This window comes from Oncorhynchus kisutch, linkage group LG8 (assembly GCF_002021735.2).
Source record: "Oncorhynchus kisutch isolate 150728-3 linkage group LG8, Okis_V2, whole genome shotgun sequence".
Lineage (NCBI taxonomy): Eukaryota > Metazoa > Chordata > Actinopteri > Salmoniformes > Salmonidae > Oncorhynchus > Oncorhynchus kisutch.
This window is the reverse complement of record NC_034181.2, coordinates 44,942,073-44,968,800: the sequence shown is the minus strand read 5'-3', so window position 1 is coordinate 44,968,800 and position 26,728 is coordinate 44,942,073. Positions and strand designations below refer to the sequence as shown.

Sequence of the window (26,728 nt, the reverse complement as noted above, 5' to 3'; positions counted from 1 at the left end):
AAGGCACAGAGACACAGGCTGAATAACTAAAGCCAGCGTGGCCTGACCACTGATTCAATCTCACACGCTCGCACACACACACACGCGCACGCACGCAAACACACAAATTAATAACTGCCACAAGCCAGGAGGAATGGACATATACACAGGCCCCACACAATCACATGCGCAAGACAAGCCAAACACACAAGCACACGCGAAAGTACACAAGTGGTGACAATTAAAGTGCAATTAAAGACACACTTCAAATCATCTCTAGGTGCACACAGTCTTGAGCCTGCTATCATAGAGCCATAAACCCACAGGAACACAGAGGCACGTAGCGACGCTCACGCTATAAAGAGAAGAAGAAGAGAGCAAAAGGTCCGGGTCGGTCTGATTCTCTTTCTCTGTGTATCTCACCGCCCCCTCACTTCACACTCCTCTATTACACACATTGTGGCTTGGTTACGTGTGAGTGTGTGTTTTTTCTTCATTCCCTGGGACGGACAGTGCCGTGCGTAGCCTCAGATTCCCACCGTGAAACAAGGCCTGCACCTCGGTGAGTTCCGCATTCAGCTCCGAGCTAGCTATGACATCAAAGGCTCTTCCAAGCCAGGAGGCAAAGACGCAGAGGTTCTCTCTCTCTCTCTCTCTTTAATTTCTTTCTTCCCTCTCGGCTGCTTCTCAACCCCATCATATTTCACAGCACATAAAACCTTAAAATGGCACATAAAACAGTTCATCTCTTTTCAGTGTCCGCTTTCCAGACTTAAAATTAAATATGTTTTACCGCAGGTACATAACTTAAACATACCCCCGCAAAAAAAATAAAAAAACTGCCATAAAGAATTCAAGCACGGCTCTTGATGTATTGGAAGGTGCGGATTCGCATATAATGCCACCACAACAGCAGCTTAGCACAATTTGAACACACTGCCTGATGGACTTGTGGACATCTTCCTTGTATGATATTCTGTCTTTAACTTGACAGTATAATCCCCTGTGTGCGCATGTGAAAAGTGTGCACGTTGCCTCTACCAAGAAACACACAGGGAAAAAGTCAACCTGGAATTTCAAAAGTTCAGGCTCCACAATAAACGTAGAAAGCACAGAGGCATGGAGAGAGACGGAGAAAGGCAGGCGGAGAGGTGAGGAAGGGAGGGGAAGAGGGAGGTAGATGAGAGAGAGAGAGAGAGAGAGACATTGGGAGAGAGGGCTGCAGAGTCAACCCTGAGTCATAGACATTCGTACCGGGATCTGCCTCTCCTCCCCCCCGAAACCTGGTTTTCAACCACTTATTTTCTATGTTCTACTTTTGACTATTTTACTGTTCTACTATTTCAGCCAGCTGTGAGTCGCGGGTAAAAATCTATCGTATCGCTCACATTTAGATATCGGCGAGCAATACCTGCAAGACCGGGCCAGGCCAATTTCCTTCCATTTACTTTTTCGATGGTGTGTATTTAAATGGCAGTGTAGCTATTCCGGTTCACTGAAATTGGTAGTATTCCCAATAGAAAATGCTAGGATAAAAGGCAAGGCGTTAGACAGGCTATTTGTCTGAGCTATCTGTTGTCTCTGCTCATTCTCACCCCTCCATCTTCTCTCTGCAGTCTACCCTTCCACTGTCCTAAGTACCTAAAAGACAACACAGATCGCTAACTACATACTGTTACACTCACAGCCCAGATGGAGGGAAATGAGGACGAGCCAGACGGAAAAGGGCAGAGAGTAAGAGGGGAGAGCGAGAGAGAGAGAGAGAGAGAGGAGGTCGGGCTCAGGCAGTGTGGTAGAGGGAGAGTTCACCTCTGAGGCGGAGCGAGGGGGAGAGAGAGAGACAAAGCGACGGGCTCAGCTAGGAGAGCAGAACAAAGAAAGATGCAGCATGGGAGTCTAGCCACTGTCGACGCCGCCACCACTGCTGCTACACACACACACAGCCCACGCCACGCCAGCCTGACCACCCTGAGCAGCGTGTGCTTGTGTGTGTGTGTGAAATGAGCAAGGTACACACTTGCCCTCCGAACACCTTACAGGTACACTTAAAAAGACAGCATAGAAAGACTCGGTCTACGCCACCAGCGGTGAGTTCAACCTGAGAAGAGACGGAGAGAAAAGGAGGGAGAGTTGGAGGGAGAGGAGTAGAGACATGGCAAAGACAGGAGAATCCAGGTTAAAAAAAAGAAGAAAAGAAAAGTATTTCTCTCCCCCACCACATTGTTAGAAAGTGAGGGTTGAAATAGAGGGTGAGGAAGGAGGGGGCTGGAAGGGATGTGGAAGCTGTTCGATTTTAGCTGGAAGCTGATAATACTCTGGGACCCAGGTACTGTATATATGGTGGGGCTCAGATGGAGGAAGAGTGTGTGTGTGTGTGTGTGTGTGTGTGTGTGTGTGTGTGTGTGTGTGTGTGTGTGTGTGTGTGTGTGTGTGTGTGTGTGTGTGTGTGCCAATGAATGTGTGTATATTTTGTGAATTAAGTATATTTGGTTGAACACACCATTAGATGAGAATACAAAAGGTGGAGAATGAGGGAGAGGATGAAGAGGTAACTAGAAGGAGAAGGAGAGAGAGGCAAGGCAGTTAACCCACTGTTCCTTGGCCGTCTTTGAAAATAAGAATGTGTTCTTAACTGACTTGCCTGGTTAAATAAAGGTCAAATAAAAACAAAAAGAGGACGGAGGTAACTCGAGTGAAAGAGAAATTGACTCTAACTGACAGAGGGAGAGGAGTCAGGAGTGTGACAATTTATGAAGATATTGCCGGTAAAGTTTTCACTCTCCTCTCCCTCCTCTCTTTCCCCGGCAGGTCTATGATGTTGGATGTGAACTCTGTGTAACACTGTCTCCGGGAAAAAACAAAATGATCAATGCGAGGAGGCACCGGGCTCTCATGGACAGGCCAATCAATGCTAAAAAAGAACCTTGCCCAGGGCCTTATGCAAATATAAGCACGTCCCGTAACCTCGGGAGCGAACATGCGCAGTAGATCAATGGGCCCGGGTAAAACCTTACAGCTATATCATCCACAGCCAGTAAATATGTAATGATGAATCCCTTAAGATTCAAGTGAACTCTTAAACTAGGTTGGTTTCCTTCACCGGCCTGAAAAGAAGGCAGGCAAGAAAAGAAATGAAAAAAAAAGGAAAGAAATCCTATCCTTACACAACCGGCTAGGATGGATAGATTTTTCTCTCCTTTTCACTTGGCGAGAAACAGAATAAAAGGGGACACAAAAAAAAAAAAATTGTGAAAAGAGGAAAATTATGAATAGTCACTTTAACAATACTTGTTTGAGACGTAATGATTTTCAATTACATTGCCATGGTAACATCTGTGTGTGTGTTTGTGTGTGGGGGGGGGGGGGGGGGGGGGGAAGAGCGGTGTGCGTCGCCGAGGCGACCCGGTGAAACCCTGAACCCTCCGACACAAGACAGCGTGACGGGAAAGAGGAAAATAAAGAGGAGAAAAAGCACACAACAAAAAAATGCTCATAATTCTCTTGAGGACATGTGATACCTCAAAATACATGAAACAGTAGATGTAAAAACGTCGTTCTCCTCTACTGCAGACATGTGGGTTAGGGTTATTTAATTTTAATTTGATTTATTTCACCTTTATTTAACCAGGTAGGCAAGTTGAGAACAAGTTCTCATGGGTGATTGATTAATAGAAATGATCTATATATCTGTTATGTATCTACACTTTATTATTTCGGAGATAATGAATATATTAAGCAATAGAAACATACTGTACAACCACAAAAACACACAAACACACGCCCGACGCATGGACATGGACACGCACACACACACACAGTGTAAGCAGGCTTCTTCCCTGTAAACAGCTGTGTAAAGGCAGGTAGTAGGCTAGCACAAATATAAAACGCAATAATTTCAAAGGTTTTACTGAGTTACAGTTCATATAAGGAAATCAGACAATTAAAATAAATGAATGAGTCCCTAATCTATGGATTTCATATGACTGGGAATACAGATATGCATCTGTTGGTCATAGATTCACAAAAGTATGGGGACACTACATCAGATGAGTGGATTCAGCTATTTCAGCCACATGTTAATGACAGGTGTATAAAACCCAGGCATGCAATCTCAATAGACACATATTGGCAGTAGAATGGCCCGTACTGAAGAGCTCAGTGACTTTCAAAGGGGCAACGTCATAGGATGCCACCTTTCCAACAAGTCAGTTTGTCAAATTTCTCCCCTGTTTAAGCTGCCCTGGTCAACTGTAAGTGCTGTTATTGTGAAGTGGAAACGTCTAGGAGCAACAACGGCTCTGCCGCAAAGTTGTAGGCCACACAAGCTCACAGAACGGGACCGACGAGCTTCATGAAATGGGTTTCTATGGCTGAGCAGCTACTCAAAAGCTTAAGATCACCAAGCGCAATGCCAAGCATTGGCAGAAGTGGTGTAAAGCTTGCCACCAATGGACTATGGACCAGTGGAAGCGAGTTCTCTTGAAGATTCGACGGACAAATCTGGGTTTGGCGGATGCCAGGAGAACGCTACCTGCCCCAATTCATAATGCCAACTGTAAAGTTTGGTGGAGTAGGAATAATGGTCTGGGGCTGTTCTTCATGTTTCGGGCTAGGCCCCTTAGCTTCAGTGAAGGGAAATCTTAACACCATCTTTGTGGCAACAGTTTGGGGAAGGCCCTTTCCTGTTTCAGCACGACAATACCCCTGTGCACAAAGCGAGGTCCAAACAGAAATGGTTTGTCGAGATCGGTGTGGAAGAACTTGACTGGCCTGCACAAAGCCCTGAACCCCATCGGACACCTTTGGGATGAATTGGAACACCCACTGCGAACCAGGCCTAATCACCCAACATCAGGGCCCAACTTCAATAATGCTCTTGTGGATGAATGGAAGCAAGTTCCAACATCTAGCGGAAAGCCTTCCCAGAATAGCGGAGGCTGTTAGAGCAAAGGGTTGACCAACTTTTTAGATTTTGGAATGAGATGTTCGACGTGTCCACACACTCCAAATCAAATCAAATGTATTTGTCACATACACATGGTTAGCAGATGTTAATGCGAGTGTAGCGAAATACACGCTGTAGTACACGTCGATTCAGAGCATCCCAAACACGGTCAATGGGTGACATGTCTGGTGAGTATGCAGGCCATGGATGAACTGGGACATTTTCAGCTTCCAGGAATTGTTTACAGATCCATCTGACCTCGTATTTCATGCTGAAATATGAGGTCATGCTGAAATATGAGGTGATGGTGGCGGATGAATAGGCCCCAGGATCTCGTCACGGTATGTCGGTGCTCTCAAATTGCTATCGATAAAATGCAATTGTGTTCGTTGTCCGTAACTTATGCCTGCCCACCGCCACCATGGGGCATTCGGTTTACAACGTTGACATCAGCAAACCGCTCACCCAAACGACGCCATACACGTGGTCTGAGGTTGTGAGGCCGGTTGGACGTACTGCATTGTGTTGTGTGACAAAACTACACATTTATAGTGGCCTTTTATGGTCCCAAGCACAAGGTGCACCTGTGTAACAAGCATGCTGTTTAATCAGCTTCTTGATATGCCACACCTGTCAGGTGGATGGATTATCTTGGCAAAGGAGAAATGCTCACTAACAGGGATGTAAAATGTATTCACACAATTTGAGAGAAATAAGCTTTTTACGCATATGGAACACTTCTGGGATCAGCAGCAAAGAGATATCAGCTAGTACGCACGCACATCTTAACAATCTGCATTAGCTTGCTTGTGAAGCATCGCCCCAGAAACAAAAAGACAACCAACTTAACAATCGCATGTGATTGGAGCTGCGCTTAGGCGGCAGCACAGAGAGAAACACTTCACAAACTCGTCCGAAATGTAATCTAATAACCAAAAAATGATTGCGAGAATAAACAAAACGCCAAAAAGTGAAAATAATGGCAGACTATTGAGGGGAAATGTTCACACAGGCTATTGTGCGCATCTCTTTCAGACGGATAAGCAACCGTCATTTCAGAGACCGTCGTCTTGTCACAACGCAGGGGCAGTAGTGCTTTGAAATGGATGGCCAATGAAGGCCATTCGTACATAATCACGCTGGGTGTCTGATAGAAGGTTTCAGGGGGGGGCACAATGTGTTGTGTGGAAGAAAGGCCTTGGTCTATCAATCTAGCAAGCCTCACCAGGTATTGAGGTTTCTTTCAGAAACAAACAAATCAATTCAAATCAAATCAGGTTTTGTAGCCAGGACATTTAAACAGTCCAATTTAGCCTAAGAGGGGAGGCTCTCGGAGACTATTCATCAAGAGATAGAAATTAGATGTCTGTATTTCAGCTCCATACAGCATAGACACAAAGCGTGTATAAGGAATTTTAGAATAATAATATAGTTGACAGACATACACGTGCACAAACATGCACAGATGAGCACACACACACACACACACACACACACACACACACACACACACACACACACACACACACACACACACACACACACACACACACACACACACACACACACACGGGGCTTGCATGTCTTCAGCTGAGGTGTTGCTGCCTTGCTGTGCTGGCAGGCACTTTTATCATGGTGGTCCTTTTGTTTCACATCAAACAAAACGGGGCGCTTTGCATAGAGCTCCACTAATTTCGGCTGGTGCCCCCCTCCATTTATCATTGCCTCTCACTCTCTCCTCCCTATCGTGGCACTGATAGCACACCTCAACACGCACGCCTGACTCAACACCGCCGCTCTTCTCTGGACGATACAGACCGGCTTCTCTCCAGGCTAGCGCTCCGACCGACTGACCGACCGAGACAGAGATAGAGGGGGGGAGCATTGAGAGAGAGAAATAGAGAGAGACTCCCACTGCACCCCACCAGCTATGTAAAACCTTGACAGAAAAAAAAGCCTACTACAGACTTTCAGAGGAGAGGGTGTGAATACACTACCGGACGGGGATGTGGGGGGTTTTATGTCTTGGCATTGGGATGGTTTTCTTAACGAGTTGATTTGACCGTGGTGAATACAGGACACCGAGAAACAACAGAATCTGGCTCTTGGTAATCGGGACGAGAGCCAGAAATAAGTTGGAGAAAAAGTATGATTTGCTAAAGGTTGTGTTTTGAGGAAAGCAGTAGGTTTTGACAGTGATAGGAGGCTGGTAGAGAGAGAGAGCGAGAGAGCGAGAGAGCGAGCGAGAGAGCGAGAGAGCGAGCGAGAGAGCGAGAGAGCGAGCGAGAGAGCGAGAGAGCGAGCGAGCGAGAGAGAGAGAGAGATTTACATTGACATCTTTGTCATTTAGCAGACAGTCTTATCCAGAGTGATTTACAGTAGTGAGTGCATACTATCTTCATACTGTGTAGGCTATAGGAACATATTAGTGACTTCTCCAGTGGCGCGCCACAGGAGAGCTGGCCGGTTGGCATGTGGGTGCCACTACACCATGTGTTCAGACTGAGGCCCGGGAGGGCAGAGAAGAGCTGAGCAGAACTGGCCTCAGGGTCACTATGGGCCAGCAGTACAGCGGCTAGAGAGAGGCAGGAGGAAGAGAAAGAGGAGGAGGACAGGCTGAGGCAGAAGCCACTGAAGTCCCAAAGAACTTGACACCAGAGCAGAAAGAACGAGAGTTCTCTGAAAAGCTCCAGGGATAGACCCAAATCCTGACCTGATACGCACATTAACATCAATGCAAGAGAACGTTCCCTTGGTGTTTGTCAAGTCCGCCATCCGGCCAAAGTCACGCTTGTCTCTCCACCAAAACGGTGATGGGACATGGTCTGGAAATAGCTCTCCCACCATCATCATCGAACTCCTAGCACCTCATCCACCCACTGAGAGTCCGTATGGAACGCATGTCCTCCAACTTTTTCTCCACAACCCATCCTCCTCAGCCCTTATCAAACAACACGACATCTGCTCACATCTGAGACTACCTACGTACGGAGACAGAGCGGCAAAGAAAAATATCCGTATTCCCCGCAGAGAAAAATACACACAGAACCTATATACTGTAAATACAGCACACCACAGACACGTGTGTGTGTGTGTGTGTGTGTGTGTGTGTGTGTGTGTGTGTGTGTGTGTGTGTGTGTGTGTGTGTGTGTGTGTGTGTGTGTGTGTGTGTGAATAGACCTATACATTCTGTATGTTCTGTTGTGAGGTGGAGATGGTGGGACAGTTGGTTGGCAACCCACACATTTGCGTATTGGGAGACAGATGCATTCTTACATAAGCCCTTATATAACACGGCTCCATCTTGTCCAATAACCATGCTCCTTTTCACTGCTTGAGCGGGAAGGTTACAGCGGGTTAGACACCCCCCTGCGCGCCGCGCCTCCCCCTCCGCACCCCTGGCAACGGAGGAAGATGAAAAGGGGAGCGCAGGCAGACAGGCAACTAGGAAGGGTAGGGAGGCAGGGAGGCAGGCGGGCAGGCAGCGAGACAAGCAGGCAGGCAGCGAGACAAGCAGGCAGGCAGCGAGACAAGCAGGCAGGCAGGGAGACAAGCAGGCAGGCAGCGAGACAAGCAGGCAGGCAGCGAGACAGGCAGACAAATAGGCTGAAAGACAGACAGACACAGACAGGTACACTGGCAGAGCACACTATGGCTGTTATTGAGGTGTGTGTGTGTGTGTGTGTGTGTGTGTGTGTGTGTGTGTGTGTGTGTGTGTGTGTGTGTGTGTGTGTGTGTGTGTGTGTGTGTGTGTGTGTGTGTGTGTGTGTGTGTGTGTGTGTGTGTATGTGTGTGTGTGTGCGCGTTTGTATGCGTGTACAAAGGATAGCTGGTCCCCGACATCCTATCGGTGTGGGCTTGGCCGGTACTGGTAGGAAATGGAAGTCAGGGGTATACATCATCTAGGCGCTCTACACTGAGACCTACAGGTAACTGCCAAAATAATCGACACACTTGAGTAAATGAGGGATAGAAAGTATATTGAAAGCAGATTCTTCCACACAGGTGTGGTTCCTGAGTTAATTAAGCAACTAAAATCCCATCAGGCTTAGGGTCAGATATAGAAATCTGAGCAGACCTCGATTTTGGCTACAATGGCTATGCCCCCATAGGATGAAACTGCCCCCATCCACAGGGCACGAGTGGTCCCAGTGGTTTGAGATGCACGAAACGATGCAAACCATATACCATGGTCGTCTCAGTCACCAGATCTCAACCCAATTTAACACTTCTGGGAGATTGTGGAACGTCACCTGAGACAGCATTCTACAACACCAACAAAATACCAAATGATGGAAATTCTCATGGAAGAATGCTGTCGCTTCCCTTCTACAGAGTCCCAGACACAAGTAGAATCTATGCCAAGGTGCATTGATGCTTTACTGGCTCGTGGTGCCCCAACGCCCTATTAAGACACTCTAGGTTGGTGTTTCCTTTATTTTGGTATTACCTGTAAATGACCGGTCAGTCAAACACGTGATCTAGTTGCTTTGATTATCAGAACGCTTTCACAGAGAGGACGAGAAAAATCTTTGGCTTCAATGAACAAGTGTTGGGTCACGTCCAACCACGTCGACTATTTAAATTGGCTAACTCTTATCAAGTGCAAGTTAATCAACAATTGGAATTGCCTGATGTGGATTTGGAGACGGAGAAAACAGTTTAACTTAAACTTTTTCTACTGTTCGCAAGTATAGCCCGTTTGTTTACAAACATTGGAGTAACATTTTTATTTTATTTTGGGTTCTGACGGGGTACAACAGTTGAACTAAGCTAATGAGGCATCTATAAGTCATATTCTTCAAGAATCAATGAGTGTGTCATCAATTTAAAATCCAAAAATGTGTTTATCAATATTTACCACAGATAGAAGCTTTAAAGCCAAGTACAAGTCCTACAGACAGAGAGAGAGAGAGAGAGAGATGGAGAGAGGACTGGAGACAGAAAAAAAGAGCGAGGGAGAGTTGTGAGAAAGAAGGACCGGGAGAAGGAAAGAAAATGGATAGAGAGATAGGGTTGGGTTTGATAGAGCCAAAGAGATGCAGAGAGGATAGAGAGAGAGAAAGAGAGGAGAGAGAGAAAGAGAGGAGGGACAGAGGGAGGGAGAATGCTAGGCTACTATTCACTCCAACATAGGGATTAACATGGGTAACCAGGATCTTGGGACTGTCCCAGGAGCACTCTTCACAAGACCCGGGAAATTACATTCCCCCCCCAATGTCGCCACTAATGCAAATCCACAAAATACACAACATGAGCAGTATCAGATTAGCAGAAAACAAAAAAGCACATTATCCAAACAGGTTGTCGCATTGAAGCCTTTAATCTCGGATATTTACTTAACACAAAGTCGGCATGAATTCAAAGCACACGCATAATTGACACTGTCGGACTGCATGCGTGACCCGAATTAAACAAAAATACAACTGTTTGGCCATAATGACCATTGTTATGTTTAGAGGAAAAAGGGGGAGGCTTGCAAGCCGAAGAACACCATCCCAACCGTGAAGCACAGGGGTGGCAGCATCATGTTGTGGGGGTGCTTTGCTGCAGGAGGGACTGGTGCACTTCACAAAATAGATGGCATCATGAGGATGGAAAATTATGTGGATATATTGAAGCAACATCTCAAGACATCAGTCAGGAAGTTAAAGCTTGGTTGCAAATGGGTCAAATGACCCCAAGCATACTTCCAAAGTTGTGGCAATATGGCTTAAGGACAACAAAGTCAAGGTATTGAAGTGGCCATCACAAAGCCCTGACCCCAATCCTATAGAACATTTGTGGGCAGAACTGAAAAAGCGTGTGTGAGCAAGGAGGCCTACAAACCTGACTCAGTTCCACCAGCTCTGTCGGGAGGAATGGGATAAAATTCACCCAACTTATTGTGGGAAGCTTGTGGAAGGCTACCCGAAATGTTTGACCCAAATTAAACAATTTAAAGGCAATACTGCCAAATACTAATTGAGTGTATGTAAACTTCTGACCAACTGGGAATGTGATGAAAGAAATAAAATATTAAATAAATCATTCTCTCCACTATTATTCTGACATTTCACATCCTTAAAATAAAGTGGTGATCCTAACTGACCTAAGACAGGGAATTTTTACTAGGATTAAATGTCAGGTGCTCTTACTGCTGCTCTTTAAATACTTGTGACTTTGATCTCTTATTCTTATCAATATTTTTTTTAACTGCACTGTCGGTTAGGGGCTGTTAAGTAAGCATTTCACTGTAAGGTCTACACCTGTTGTACTCGGCGCATGTGACTAATACAATTTGATAACAGTGCAGAGAGGCATGAGGGAAAATGCTATCTTGTCCTGTTCTAGAGTCTATCCTATTGTCCTATCCAGTCCCAATCCCACTGAAACCCCAAATCCCGACTCGCATGAAAATGAAAAAAAAAACCTGTATTCTCTCATCCATAGGTTGCATTATCAAAGCACGTCTCACCTACGCATGTCATAATATGGCCAAAACATTTCCTCCGCTTCTCCGTGCTGTCTCGTATTGCTGCCCATATGTGCGCTTCGGTAGATAATGTGTGCTCAACAAAAAAGGTATGAGAGAAGAAATCTCCATTTTTAAGAAATGTAAAGTTGGTACCTGTGAAGATACCTTGATATTTAAACTATTTGCACTCTTCATCACCCCGTTATTCATGAACTGATATCTGTATAATCATCAACTAAATTTAGCTGAATAGGAGATATTCGGTCATTTGTTGACAGAGGTTATTGAGCAAGATTAACAACAAAGGTAATTTGGTCTTTTTTCATTTGACTGCCGTCATATACAACGTTTGTATATATGTCCTGAGCACGCTCTGTGTCGAGACTGCTGAAATGCGCTGAAATAATTGAGGAACATGATAAAAACATGACATCTTTACATAGTGCCGCAGCCAAGCCGACAAGGTGGGGCTGCGATAATCTTATTTGGGAACCCTGGCTATATTGACAATATCTTTGGTTTTAAATGCTTTAACTGGCCACATATTTCTGTATTTCCCGGGACTCTCAGGATAAATATGAATTATTCCCGGTATTAAAACTTGGTAGATTTCGACATAAAGCCATCCTCCTCCCTGCAGCAATCTTCTCCCATTCAAAGGCATTTAGCTACTCTTTGATGTGACTATAATTAGTCTATACACACTATGAAGTGTTTTAAAATAAATCAAATTGCAATGAAACAGTTGAGCGCTCCAAACTGAGGGGATACATGGTAGCGAGCAGGGGAGGGCAGAGCAGGCGAAATTAATTGCAGATCGTTTGATGTGCTTGATCAGAAACGTGTTTATTAACTGCAAAAGGGAGCTATAATTAACCCGGTGACAGCTTGTTTTCTCTGGGTCTGCTTGTGTGTCAAATGGTTCATCCCGCAAGGCTCACATCCCACCATGTCTCCCCCCCCCGGCCACTTTCTCCTCAATTAGGTGGTTGAATGTGTCTGTGGGATGTGAGTGCTTGTATGTTTATATCCCTGTTTCCATGTGTGGGGTGTGCATGTCTCCGCACATTAAAGTGTTTACGTGAATGTTTGCATTGGCACAACAGTGGCAATGAAGGAACAAAAACCTGATCGTTGCTCCCTATGAAGCTAGATCCCAGTAGGGAAGAGCAGGGGCTATGGCTGTACTCCCCAACCCCTACATTAACATTTTACCAGATGTTCTTATTCATGGCGATGTACAGGAGCAATTAAGGGATAAGTGACTTGCTCAAGGCCACATCAACAGATTTCTCAAGTAGTCGCTCTAGGATTAAAACCAGCAATCTTTTATGTACTGTACCCAACGCACTTAACCGCTACCTGCTTACCTATGTCAGTGCAGTGGAGTGGGGCTGTCAGGGGATAGCATGGGGAGGGAGGGAGGGCTGTCTGGCCTGGGGGTCTTGGTGGGATGGCTGACACTTAGCTCCAAGGCTAGCTGGCCCCAATGCCCCCTAGGGGTCAGGAGTCATGGCTAGGCCAGAGAGGGTGAGGGAAGGAGGACTGAGGGAGCTATAACACCATTGTCACAGGGCACATGTGAATCACACATATTTAAACACACACATATGAGAGAGAGAGAGAGAGAGAGAGAGAGCACACCATCCTTGGCACACACAGAGGCGGGGGAGGATGGCTGTCACGGACAAAACACCACATGAATATTTAGCAAGCAAATTAATATTACAAAATTTAAAAAAAGAGTAGGTTTACAGGAGGAACAATATATATTCCTGGAATTACCAGTGGGACAAGTACCTACACCGCCCACCCCCCCACACTACACTTGTCCTCACCTACCCTCCGCTCCCCTCCCGAAAAGCAGAGGAAAGAGATGCTTTAAATAACGTGGGTTCATGGAGAGTCTACCAGTAAATCCAACAGATCAAAGAGCTATGATCACCACCAGGCTACTGCACCAGCTGTCAGAGAAAGAGAGAGAGCTGTGTGAGCCTAGTGCACTTACCACCTAGCCAAGCTATCTGAGCACTGCAGAGAGAGACAGAAGGAGAGCCCTGTGAGCCTAGCACCTAGCCTAGCCTAGCTATATGAGCACTGCAGAGAGAGACAGAAGGAGAGCCCTGTGAGCCTAGCACCTAGCCTAGCCTAGCTATATGAGCACTGCAGAAAGCCCTGTGAGCCTAGCACCTAGCCTAGCCTAGCTATCAGAGCACTGCAGAGAGGGCCAGAAGGAGAGAGAGCTCTGCGAGCCTAGCACCTAGCCTAGCTATCTGAGCACTGCAGAGAGGGACAGAAGGAAAGAGAGCCCTGTGAGCCTAACACCGAACCAAGCTATCTGAGCACTGCAGAGAGAGAGACAGAAGGAGAGAGAGCCCAGTGAGCCAAGCACCTAGCCCAGCCTAGCTATCTGAGCACTGCAGAGAGAGATAGAAGGAGAGAGAGCCCTGTGAGCCTAGCACCTAGCCAAGCTATCTGAGCACTGCAGAGAGAGACAGAAGGAGAGAGAGCCCTGTGAGCCTAGCACCTAGCCTAGCCTAGCTATATGAGCACTGCAGTGAGGGACAGAAGGAGAGCCCTGTGAGTCTAGCACCTAGACTAGCTATCTGAGCACTGCAGAGGGAGACAGAAGGAGAGAGCCCTGTGAGCCTAGCACCTAACCAAGCTATCTGAGCACTGCAGAGAGAGACAGAAGCAGAGAGAGCCCTGTGAGCCTAGCACCTAGCCTAGCCTAGCTATATGAGCACTGCAGAGAGGAACAGAAGGAGAGAGAGCCCGGTGGGCCTAGCACCTAGCCTAGCTGTCTGAGCTCTGCAGAGAGAGACAGAAGGAGAGAGAGCCCTGTGAGCATAGCACATAGCCTAGCTATCTGAGCACTGCAGAGAGAGACAGAAGCAGAGAGAGCCCTGTGAGCCTAGCACCTAGCCTAGCTATCTGAGCACTGCAGAGAGGGACAGAAGGAAAGAGAGCCCTGTGAGCCTAACACCGAACCAAGCTATCTGAGCACTGCAGAGAGAGACAGAAGGAGAGAGAGCCCAGTGAGCCTAGCACCTAGCCTAGCCTAGCTATATGAGCACTGCAGTGAGGGACAGAAGGAGAGCCCTGTGAGCCTAGCACCTAGCCTAGCTATCTGAGCACTGCAGAGGGAGACAAAAGGAGAGAGAGCCCTGTGAGCCTAGCACATAGCCTAGCTATCTGAGCACTACAGAGAGAGAGCCCTGTGAGTCTAGCACCTAGCCTAGCCTAGCTATATGAGCACTGCAGAGAGGAACAGAAGGAGAGAGAGCCCTGTGGGCCTAGCACCTAGCCTAGCTGTCTGAGCACTGCAGAGAGAGAAAGAAGGAGAGAGAGCCCTGTGAGCCTAGCACATAGCCTAGCTATCTGAGCAAGGCAGAGAGGGACAGAAGGAAAGAGAGCCCTGTGAGTCTTCCACCTAGCCTAGCCATCTGAGCACTGCAGAGAGACACAGAAGGAGAGCCCTGTGAGCCTAGCACCTAGCCTAGCCTAGCTATCTGAGCACTGCAGGGAGAGATAGAAGGAGAGAGAGCCCAGTGACCCTAGCACCTGTCTTAGCTATCTGAGCACTGCAGATAGAGACAGGAGAGAGAGCCCTGCGAGCCTAGCACATAGCCTAGCTATCTGAGCACTACAGAGAGAGAGCCCTGTGAGTCTAGCACCTAGCCTAGCCTAGCTATATGAGCACTGCAGAGAGGAACAGAAGGAGAGAGAGCCCTGTGGGCCTAGCACCTAGCCTAGCTGTCTGAGCACTGCAGAGAGAAACAGAAGGAGAGAGAGCCCTGTGAGCCTAGCACCTAGCCTAGCCATCTGAGCACTGCAGAGAGACACAGAAGGAGAGCCCTGTGAGCCTAGCACCTAGCCTAGCTATCTGAGCACTGCAGAGAGAGACAGAAGGAGAGAGAGCCCTGTGAGCCTAGCACCTAGCCTAGCCTAGCTATATGAGCACTGCAGTGAGGAACAGAAGGAGAGAGAGCCCTGTGAGTCTAGCACCTAGCCTAGCCTAGCTATCTGAGCACTGCAGATAGAGACAGAAGGAGAGAGAGCTCTGTAAGTCTTGCACCTAGCCTAGCTATATGAGTACTGCAGCGAGAGACAGAAGGAGAGCCCTGTGAGTCTAGCACCTAGCCTAGCTATATGAGCACTGCAGAGAGAGACAGAAGGAGAGAGAGCCCTGTGAGTCTAGCAACTAGCCTAGCTATCTGAGCACTGCAGAGAGAGACAGAAGCAGAGAGAGCCCTGTGAGTCTAGCACCTAGACTAGCTATCTGAGCACTGCAGAGAGAGACAGGAGAGAGAGCCCTGTGAGCCTAGCACCTAGCCTAGCCTAGCTATTTGAGCACTGCATTGAGGGACAGAAGGAGAGCCCTGTGAGCCTAGCACCTAGCCAAGCTATCTGAGCACTGCAGAGAGAGACAGAAGTAGAGAAAGACCTGTGAGCCTAGCACCTAGCCTAGCCAAGCTATCTGAGCACTGCAGAGAGACAGAAGGAGAGAGAGCCCTGTGAGCCTAGCCTAGCCTAGCTATATGAGCACTGCAGAGAGGAACAGAAGGAGAGAGAGCCCGGTGGGCCTAGCACCTAGCCTAGCTATCTGAGCACTGCAGAGGGAGACAGAAGGAGAGCCCTGTGAGCCTAGCACATAGCCTAGCTATCTGAGCACGGCAGAGAGGGACAGAAGGAAAGAGAGCCCTGTGAGTCTTCCACCTAGCCTAGCCATCTGAGCACTGCAGAGAGACACAGAAGGAGAGCCCTGTGAGCCTAGCACCTAGCCTAGCCTAGCTATCTGAGCACTGCAGGGAGAGATAGAAGGAGAGAGAGCCCAGTGACCCTAGCACCTGTCTTAGCTATCTGAGCACTGCAGATAGAGACAGGAGAGAGAGCCCTGCGAGCCTAGCACCTAGCCTAGCTATCTGAGCACTGCAGAGAGGGACAGAAGGAGAGAAAGACCTGTGAGCATAGCACATAGCCTAGCTATCTGAGCACTGCAGAGAGAGACAGAAGCAGAGAGAGCCCTGTGGGCCTAGCACCTAGCCTAGCTATCTGAGCACTGCAGAGAGAGACAGAAGCAGAGAGAGCCCTGTGAGTCTAGCACCTAGCCTAGCTATCTGCGCACTGCAGAGAGAGACAGAAGGAGAGAGAGCCCTGTGAGCCTAGCACCTAGCCTAGCCTAGCTATATGAGCACTGCAGTGAGGAACAGAAGGAGAGAGAGCCCTGTGGGCCTAGCACCTAGCCTAGCTATCTGAGCACTGCAGAGAGAGACAGAAGCAGAGAGAGCCCTGTGAGTCTAGCACCTAGCCTAGCTATCTGCGCACTGCAGAGAGAGACAGAAGGAGAGAGAGCCCTGTGAGCCTAGCACCTAGCCTAGCTATATGAGCACTGCAGTGAGGGACAGAAGGAGAGCCCTGTGAGCCTAGCACCTAGCCTAGCTATCTGAGCACTGCAGAGGGAGACAGAAGGAGAAAAGACCTGTGAGCCTAGCACCTAGCCAAGCCTAGCTATCTGAGCACTGCAGAGAGACAGAAGGAGAGAGCCCTGTGAGCCTAGCACCTAACCAAGCTATCCGAGCACTGCAGAGAGAGACAGAAGGAGAGAAAGACCTGTGAGCCTAGCACCTAGTCTAGCTGTCTGAGCACTGCAGAGAGAGACAGAAGGAGAGAGAGCCCTGTGAGCATAGCACATAGCCTAGCTATCTGAGCACTGCAGAGAGAGACAGAAGCAGAGAGAGCCCTGTGAGTCTAGCACCTAGCCTAGCTATCTGAGCACTGCAGAGAGAGACAGAAGGAGAGAGAGCCCTGTGAGCCTAGCACCTAGCCTAGCCTAGCTATATGAGCACTGCATTGAGGGACAGAAGGAGAGAGAGCCCTGTGAGTCTTCCACCTAGCCTAGCCATCTGAGCAGTGCAGAGAGACACAGAAGGAGAGCCCTGTGAGCCTAGCACCTAGCCTAGCTATCTGAGCACTGCAGAGGGAGACAGAAGGAGAGAAAGACCTGTGAGCCTAGCACCTGGCCTAGCTATCTGAGCACTGCAGAGAGAGACCGAAGGAGAGCCCTGTGAGTCTAGCACCTAGCCTAGCCTAGCTATCTGAGCACTGCATTGAGGGACAGAAGGAGAGAGAGCCCTGTGAGTCTTCCACCTAGCCTAGCCATCTGAGCAGTGCAGAGAGACACAGAAGGAGAGCCCTGTGAGCCTAGCACCTAGCCTAGCTATCTGAGCACTGCAGAGGGAGACAGACCTGTTAGCCTAGCACCTGGCCTAGCTATCTGAGCACGGCAGAGAGAGACAGAAGGAGAGCCCTGTGAGTCTAGCACCTAGCCTAGCCTAGCTATCTGAGCACTGCATTGAGGGACAGAAGGAGAGAGAGCCCTGTGAGTCTAGCACCTAGCCTAGCTATCTGAGCACTGCAGAGAGAGACAGAAGGAGAGAGAGCCCTGTGAGCCTAGCACCTAGCCTAGCCTAGCTATATGAGCACTGCAGTGAGGGACAAAAGGAGAGCCCTGTGAGTCTAGCACCTAGCCTAGCTATCTGAGCACTGCAGAGAGAGACAGAAGGAGAGAGAGCCCTGTGAGTCTACCACCTAGCCTAGCCTAGCTATCTGAGCACTGCATTGAGGGACAGAAGGAGAGAGAGCCCTGTGAGCATAGCACATAGCCTAGCTATCTGAGCACTGCAGAGAGAGACAGAAGCAGAAAGAGCCTTGTGAGTCTAGCACCTAGCCTAGCTATCTGAGCACTGCAGAGGGAGACAGAAGGAGAGAAAGACCTGTGAGCCTAGCACCTGGCCTAGCTATCTGAGCACTGCAGAGAGAGACCGAAGGAGAGCCCTGTGAGTCTAGCACCTAGCCTAGCCTAGCTATCTGAGCACTGCATTGAGGGACAGAAGGAGAGAGAGCCCTGTGAGTCTTCCACCTAGCCTAGCCATCTGAGCAGTGCAGAGAGACACAGAAGGAGAGCCCTGTGAGCCTAGCACCTAGCCTAGCTATCTGAGCACTGCAGAGGGAGACAGACCTGTTAGCCTAGCACCTGGCCTAGCTATCTGAGCACGGCAGAGAGAGACAGAAGGAGAGCCCTGTGAGTCTAGCACCTAGCCTAGCCTAGCTATCTGAGCACTGCATTGAGGGACAGAAGGAGAGAGAGCCCTGTGAGTCTAGCACCTAGCCTAGCTATCTGAGCACTGCAGAGAGAGACAGAAGGAGAGAGAGCCCTGTGAGCCTAGCACCTAGCCTAGCCTAGCTATATGAGCACTGCAGTGAGGGACAAAAGGAGAGCCCTGTGAGTCTAGCACCTAGCCTAGCTATCTGAGCACTGCAGAGAGAGACAGAAGGAGAGAGAGCCCTGTGAGTCTACCACCTAGCCTAGCCTAGCTATCTGAGCACTGCATTGAGGGACAGAAGGAGAGAGAGCCCTGTGAGCATAGCACATAGCCTAGCTATCTGAGCACTGCAGAGAGAGACAGAAGCAGAAAGAGCCTTGTGAGTCTAGCACCTAGCCTAGCTATCTGAGCACTGCAGAGAGAGACAGAAGGAGAGAGAGCCCTGTGAGCCTAGCACCTAGCCTAGCCTAGCTATATGAGCACTGCAGTGAGGGACAAAAGGAGAGCCCTGTGAGTCTAGCACCTAGCCTAGCTATCTGAGCACCGCAGAGAGAGACAGAAGGAGAGAGAGCCCTGTGAGTCTAGCACCTAGCCTAGCCTAGCTATCTGAGCACTGCATTGAGGGACAGAAGGAGAGAGAGCCCTGTGAGCCTAGCACCTACCCTAGCCTAGCTATCCGAGCACTGCAGAGAGGAACAGAAGGAGAGAGAGCCCTGTGAGCCTAGCACATAGCCTAGCTATCTGAGCACGGCAGAGAGGGACAGAAGGAAAGAGAGCCCTGTGAGTCTTCCACCTAGCCTAGCTATCTGAGCACTACAGAGAGAGAGACCTGTGAGTCTAGCACCTAGCCTAGCCTAGCTATATGAGCACTGCAGAGAGGAACAGAAGGAGAGCGAGCCCTGTGGGCCAGCACCTAGCCTAGCTGTCTGAGCACTGCAGAGAGAGACAGAAGGAGAGAAAGACCTGTGAGCCTAGCACCTGGCCTAGCTATCTGAGCACTGCAGAGAGAGACAGAAGGAGAGCCCTGTGAGTCTAGCACCTAGCCTAGCTATCTGAGCACTGCATTGAGGGACAGAAGGAGAGAGAGCCCTGTGAGCCTAGCACCTAGCCTAGCCTAGCTATCTGAGCACTGCAGAGAGAGACAGAAGCAGAGAGAGCCCTGTGAGTCTAGCACCTAGCCTAGCTATCTGAGCACTGCAGAGAGATACAGAAGGAGAGAGCCCTGTGAGCCTAGCACCTAGTCTAGCCTAGCTATATGAGCACTGCAGTGAGGGACAGAAGGAGAGCCCTGTGAGCCTAGCACCTAGCCTAGCTGTCTGAGCACTGCAGAGAGAGACAGAAGGAGAGAGAGCCCTGTGAGCCTAGCACCTAGCCTAGCTATCTGAGCACTACAGAGAGAGAGCCCTGTGAGTCTAGCACCTAGCCTAGCCTAGCTATATGAGCACTGCAGAGAGGAACAGAAGGAGAGCGAGCCCTGTGAGCCTAGCACCTAGCCTAGCTATCTGAGCACTACAGAGAGAGAGCCCTGTGAGTCTAGCACCTAGCCTAGCCTAGCTATATGAGCACTGCAGAGAGGAACAGAAGGAGAGCGAGCCCTGTGGGCCAGCACCTAGCCTAGCTGTCTGAGCACTGCAGAGAGAGACAGAAGGAGAGAAAGACCTGTGAGCCTAGCACCTGGCCTAGCTATCTGAGCACTGCAGAGAGAGACAGAAGGAGAGCCCTGTGAGTCTAGCACCTAGCCTAGCCTAGCTATCTGAGCACTGCATTGAGGGACAGAAGGAGAGAGAGCCCTGTGAACCTAGCCTAGCCTAGCTATCTGAGCACTGCAGAGAGAGACAGAAGCAGAGAGAGCCCTGTGAGTCTAGCACCTAGCCTAGCTATCTGAGCACTGCAGAGAGAGACAGAAGGAGAGAGAGCCCTGTGAGCCTAGCACCTAGTCTAGCCTAGCTATATGAGCACTGCAGTGAGGGACAGAAGGAGAGCCCTGTGAGCCTAGCACCTAGCCTAGCTGTCTGAGCACTGCAGAGAGAGACAGAAGGAGAGAGAGCCCTGTGAGCCTAGCACATAGCCTAGCTATCTGAGCACTGCAGAGAGGGACAGAAGGAAAGAGAGCCCTGTGAGTCTTCCACCTAGCCTAGCCTAGCTATCTGAGCACTGCAGATAGAGACAGAAGGATAGAGAGCCCTGTGAGTCTAGCACCTAGCCTAGCTGTCTGAGCACTGCAGAGAGGGACAGAAGGAAAGAGAGCCCTGTGAGTCTTCCACCTAGCCTAGCCATCTGAGCACTGCAGAGAGAGAGCCCTGTGAGCCTAGCACCTAGCCTAGCCTAGCTATATGAGCACTGCAGAGAGGAACAGAAGGAGAGCGAGCCCTGTGGGCCAGCACCTAGCCTAGCTGTCTGAGCACTGCAGAGAGAGACAGAAGGAGAGAAAGACCTGTGAGCCTAGCACCTAGCCAAGCCTAGCTATCTGAGCACTGCAGAGAGAGACAGAAGGAGAGAGAGCCCTGTGAGCCTAGCACCTAGCCTAGCTATCTGAGCACTACAGAGAGAGAGCCCTGTGAGTCTAGCACCTAGCCTAGCCTAGCTATATGAGCACTGCAGAGAGGAACAGAAGGAGAGCGAGCCCTGTGGGCCTAGCACCTAGCCTAGCTGTCTGAGCACTGCAGAGAGAGACAGAAGGAAAGAGAGCCCTGTGAGTCTTCCACCTAGCCTAGCTATCTGAGCAGTGCAGAGAGACACAGAAGGAGAGCCCTGTGAGCCTAGCACCTAGCCTAGCTATCTGAGCACTGCAGAGGGAGACAGAAGGAGAGAAAGACCTGTGAGCCTAGCACCTGGCCTAGCTATCTGAGCACTGCAGAGAGACACAGAAGGAGAGCCCTGTGAGCCTAGCACATAGCCTAGCCATCTGTGCACTGCTGTGAGACACAGAAGGAGAGCCCTGTGAGCCTAGCACCTAGCCTAGCTATCTGAGCACCGCAGAGAGGGACAGAAGGAAAGAGAGCCCTGTGAGTCTTCCACCTAGCCTAGCCATCTGAGCACTGCAGAGAGACACAGAAGGAGAGCCCTGTGAGCCTAGCACCTAGCCTAGCTATCTGAGCACTGCAGAGGGAGACAGAAGGAGAGAAAGACCTGTGAGCCTAGCACCTAGCCAAGCCTAGCTATCTGAGCACTGCAGAGAGGGACAGAAGGAAAGAGAGCCCTGTGAGTCTTCCACCTAGCCTAGCAATCTGAGCACTGCTGTGAGACACAGAAGGAGAGCCCTGTGAGTCTAGCACCTAGCCTAGCTATCTGAGCACCGCAGAGAGGGACAGAAGGAGAGAGAGCCCTGTGAGCCTAGCACCTAGCCTAGCCTAGCTATCTGAGCACTGCAGAGAGAGACAGAAGCAGAGAGAGCCCTGTGAGTCTAGCACCTAGCCTAGCTGTCTGAGCACTGCAGAGAGGGACAGAAGGAAAGAGAGCCCTGTGAGTCTTCCACCTAGCCTAGCTATCTGAGCACTGCAGATAGAGACAGAAGGAAAGAGAGCCCTGTGAGTCTAGCACCTAGCCTAGCTATCTGAGCACCGCAGAGAGGGACAGAAGGAGAGAGAGCCCTGTGAGCCTAGCACCTAGCCTAGCCTAGCTATCTGAGCACTGCAGAGAGAGACAGAAGCAGAGAGAGCCCTGTGAGCCTAGCACCTGGCCTAGCTATCTGAGCACTGCAGAGAGAGACAGAAGGAGAGCCCTGTGAGTCTAGCACCTAGCCTAGCCTAGCTATCTGAGCACTGCATTGAGGGACAGAAGGAGAGAGAGCCCTGTGAACCTAGCCTAGCCTAGCTATCTGAGCACTGCAGAGAGAGACAGAAGCAGAGAGAGCCCTGTGAGTCTAGCACCTAGCCTAGCTATCTGAGCACTGCAGAGAGAGACAGAAGGAGAGAGAGCCCTGTGAGCCTAGCACCTAGTCTAGCCTAGCTATATGAGCACTGCAGTGAGGGACAGAAGGAGAGCCCTGTGAGCCTAGCACCTAGCCTAGCTGTCTGAGCACTGCAGAGAGAGACAGAAGGAGAGAGAGCCCTGTGAGCCTAGCACATAGCCTAGCTATCTGAGCACTGCAGAGAGGGACAGAAGGAAAGAGAGCCCTGTGAGTCTTCCACCTAGCCTAGCCTAGCTATCTGAGCACTGCAGATAGAGACAGAAGGAGAGAGAGCCCTGTGAGTCTAGCACCTAGCCTAGCTGTCTGAGCACTGCAGAGAGGGACAGAAGGAAAGAGAGCCCTGTGAGTCTTCCACCTAGCCTAGCCATCTGAGCACTGCAGAGAGAGAGCCCTGTGAGCCTAGCACCTAGCCTAGCCTAGCTATATGAGCACTGCAGAGAGGAACAGAAGGAGAGCGAGCCCTGTGGGCCAGCACCTAGCCTAGCTGTCTGAGCACTGCAGAGAGAGACAGAAGGAGAGAAAGACCTGTGAGCCTAGCACCTAGCCAAGCCTAGCTATCTGAGCACTGCAGAGAGAGACAGAAGGAGAGAGAGCCCTGTGAGCCTAGCACCTAGCCTAGCTATCTGAGCACTACAGAGAGAGAGCCCTGTGAGTCTAGCACCTAGCCTAGCCTAGCTATATGAGCACTGCAGAGAGGAACAGAAGGAGAGCGAGCCCTGTGGGCCTAGCACCTAGCCTAGCTGTCTGAGCACTGCAGAGAGAGACAGAAGGAAAGAGAGCCCTGTGAGTCTTCCACCTAGCCTAGCTATCTGAGCAGTGCAGAGAGACACAGAAGGAGAGCCCTGTGAGCCTAGCACCTAGCCTAGCTATCTGAGCACTGCAGAGGGAGACAGAAGGAGAGAAAGACCTGTGAGCCTAGCACCTGGCCTAGCTATCTGAGCACTGCAGAGAGACACAGAAGGAGAGCCCTGTGAGCCTAGCACATAGCCTAGCCATCTGTGCACTGCTGTGAGACACAGAAGGAGAGCCCTGTGAGCCTAGCACCTAGCCTAGCTATCTGAGCACCGCAGAGAGGGACAGAAGGAAAGAGAGCCCTGTGAGTCTTCCACCTAGCCTAGCCATCTGAGCACTGCAGAGAGACACAGAAGGAGAGCCCTGTGAGCCTAGCACCTAGCCTAGCTATCTGAGCACTGCAGAGGGAGACAGAAGGAGAGAAAGACCTGTGAGCCTAGCACCTAGCCAAGCCTAGCTATCTGAGCACTGCAGAGAGGGACAGAAGGAAAGAGAGCCCTGTGAGTCTTCCACCTAGCCTAGCAATCTGAGCACTGCTGTGAGACACAGAAGGAGAGCCCTGTGAGTCTAGCACCTAGCCTAGCTATCTGAGCACCGCAGAGAGGGACAGAAGGAGAGAGAGCCCTGTGAGCCTAGCACCTAGCCTAGCCTAGCTATCTGAGCACTGCAGAGAGAGACAGAAGCAGAGAGAGCCCTGTGAGTCTAGCACCTAGCCTAGCTGTCTGAGCACTGCAGAGAGGGACAGAAGGAAAGAGAGCCCTGTGAGTCTTCCACCTAGCCTAGCTATCTGAGCACTGCAGATAGAGACAGAAGGAGAGAGAGCCCTGTGAGCCTAGCACCTAGCCTAGCTATCTGAGCACTGCACAGAGGGACAGAAGGAAAGAGAGCCCTGTGAGTCTGCCATCTGAGCACTGCAGAGAGAGAGCCCTGTGAGTCTAGCACCTAGCCTAGCCTAGCTATATGAGCACTGCAGAGAGGAACAGAAGGAGAGCGAGCCCTGTGGGCCAGCACCTAGCCTAGCTGTCTGAGCACTGTAGAGAGAGACAGAAGGAGAGAGAGCCCTGTGAGCCTAGCACATAGCCTAGCTATCTGAGCACGGCAGAGAGGGACAGAAGGAAAGAGAGCCCTGTGAGTCTTCCACCTAGCCTAGCTATCTGAGCACTACAGAGAGAGAGCCCTGTGAGTCTAGCACCTAGCCTAGCCTAGCTATGTGAGCACTGCAGAGAGGAACAGAAGGAGAGCGAGCCCTGTGGGCCAGCACCTAGCCTAGCTGTCTGAGCACTGCAGAGAGAGACAGAAGGAGAGAAAGACCTGTGAGCCTAGCACCTGGTCTAGCTATCTGAGCACTGCAGAGAGAGACAGAAGGAGAGCCCTGTGAGTCTAGCACCTAGCCTAGCTATCTGAGCACTGCATTGAGGGACAGAAGGAGAGAGAGCCCTGTGAGTCTTCCACCTAGCCTAGCCATCTGAGCAGTGCAGAGAGACACAGAAGGAGAGCCCTGTGAGTCTAGCACCTAGCCTAGCTATCTGAGCACTGCAGAGAGAGACAGAAGGAGAGAGAGCCCTGTGAGCCTAGCACCTAGTCTAGCCTAGCTATATGAGCACTGCAGTGAGGGACAGAAGGAGAGCCCTGTGAGCCTAGCACCTAGCCTAGCTGTCTGAGCACTGCAGAGAGAGACAGAAGGAGAGAGAGCCCTGTGAGCCTAGCACATAGCCTAGCTATCTGAGCACTGCAGAGAGGGACAGAAGGAAAGAGAGCCCTGTGAGTCTTCCACCTAGCCTAGCCTAGCTATCTGAGCACTGCAGATAGAGACAGAAGGAGAGAGAGCCCTGTGAGTCTAGCACCTAGCCTAGCTGTCTGAGCACTGCAGAGAGGGACAGAAGGAAAGAGAGCCCTGTGAGTCTTCCACCTAGCCTAGCCATCTGAGCACTGCAGAGAGAGAGCCCTGTGAGCCTAGCACCTAGCCTAGCCTAGCTATATGAGCACTGCAGAGAGGAACAGAAGGAGAGCGAGCCCTGTGGGCCAGCACCTAGCCTAGCTGTCTGAGCACTGCAGAGAGAGACAGAAGGAGAGAAAGACCTGTGAGCCTAGCACCTAGCCAAGCCTAGCTATCTGAGCACTGCAGAGAGAGACAGAAGGAGAGAGAGCCCTGTGAGCCTAGCACCTAGCCTAGCTATCTGAGCACTACAGAGAGAGAGCCCTGTGAGTCTAGCACCTAGCCTAGCCTAGCTATATGAGCACTGCAGAGAGGAACAGAAGGAGAGCGAGCCCTGTGGGCCTAGCACCTAGCCTAGCTGTCTGAGCACTGCAGAGAGAGACAGAAGGAAAGAGAGCCCTGTGAGTCTTCCACCTAGCCTAGCTATCTGAGCAGTGCAGAGAGACACAGAAGGAGAGCCCTGTGAGCCTAGCACCTAGCCTAGCTATCTGAGCACTGCAGAGGGAGACAGAAGGAGAGAAAGACCTGTGAGCCTAGCACCTGGCCTAGCTATCTGAGCACTGCAGAGAGACACAGAAGGAGAGCCCTGTGAGCCTAGCACATAGCCTAGCCATCTGTGCACTGCTGTGAGACACAGAAGGAGAGCCCTGTGAGCCTAGCACCTAGCCTAGCTATCTGAGCACCGCAGAGAGGGACAGAAGGAAAGAGAGCCCTGTGAGTCTTCCACCTAGCCTAGCCATCTGAGCACTGCAGAGAGACACAGAAGGAGAGCCCTGTGAGCCTAGCACCTAGCCTAGCTATCTGAGCACTGCAGAGGGAGACAGAAGGAGAGAAAGACCTGTGAGCCTAGCACCTAGCCAAGCCTAGCTATCTGAGCACTGCAGAGAGGGACAGAAGGAAAGAGAGCCCTGTGAGTCTTCCACCTAGCCTAGCAATCTGAGCACTGCTGTGAGACACAGAAGGAGAGCCCTGTGAGCCTAGCACCTAGCCTAGCTATCTGAGCACCGCAGAGAGGGACAGAAGGAGAGAGAGCCCTGTGAGCCTAGCACCTAGCCTAGCCTAGCTATCTGAGCACTGCAGAGAGAGACAGAAGCAGAGAGAGCCCTGTGAGTCTAGCACCTAGCCTAGCTGTCTGAGCACTGCAGAGAGGGACAGAAGGAAAGAGAGCCCTGTGAGTCTTCCACCTAGCCTAGCTATCTGAGCACTGCAGATAGAGACAGAAGGAGAGAGAGCCCTGTGAGCCTAGCACCTAGCCTAGCTATCTGAGCACTGCACAGAGGGACAGAAGGAAAGAGAGCCCTGTGAGTCTGCCATCTGAGCACTGCAGAGAGAGAGCCCTGTGAGTCTAGCACCTAGCCTAGCCTAGCTATATGAGCACTGCAGAGAGGAACAGAAGGAGAGCGAGCCCTGTGGGCCAGCACCTAGCCTAGCTGTCTGAGCACTGCAGAGAGAGACAGAAGGAGAGAAAGACCTGTGACCCTAGCACCTAGCCAAGCCTAGCTATCTGAGCACTACAGAGAGAGAGCCCTGTGAGTCTAGCACCTAGCCTAGCCTAGCTATATGAGCACTGCAGAGAGGAACAGAAGGAGAGCGAGCCCTGTGG

At 50.4% G+C, this 26,728-nt stretch overlaps 1 protein-coding gene across 8 annotated transcripts in view; it reads right to left on the bottom strand.

Annotated features, from left to right (window-relative positions):
• The window catches only part of LOC109895621 (cotranscriptional regulator FAM172A homolog), a 262,316-nt gene that overhangs the window by 93,733 nt on the left and 141,855 nt on the right, over positions 1-26,728 (bottom strand). The gene's annotated exons all lie outside the window — the stretch shown is intronic.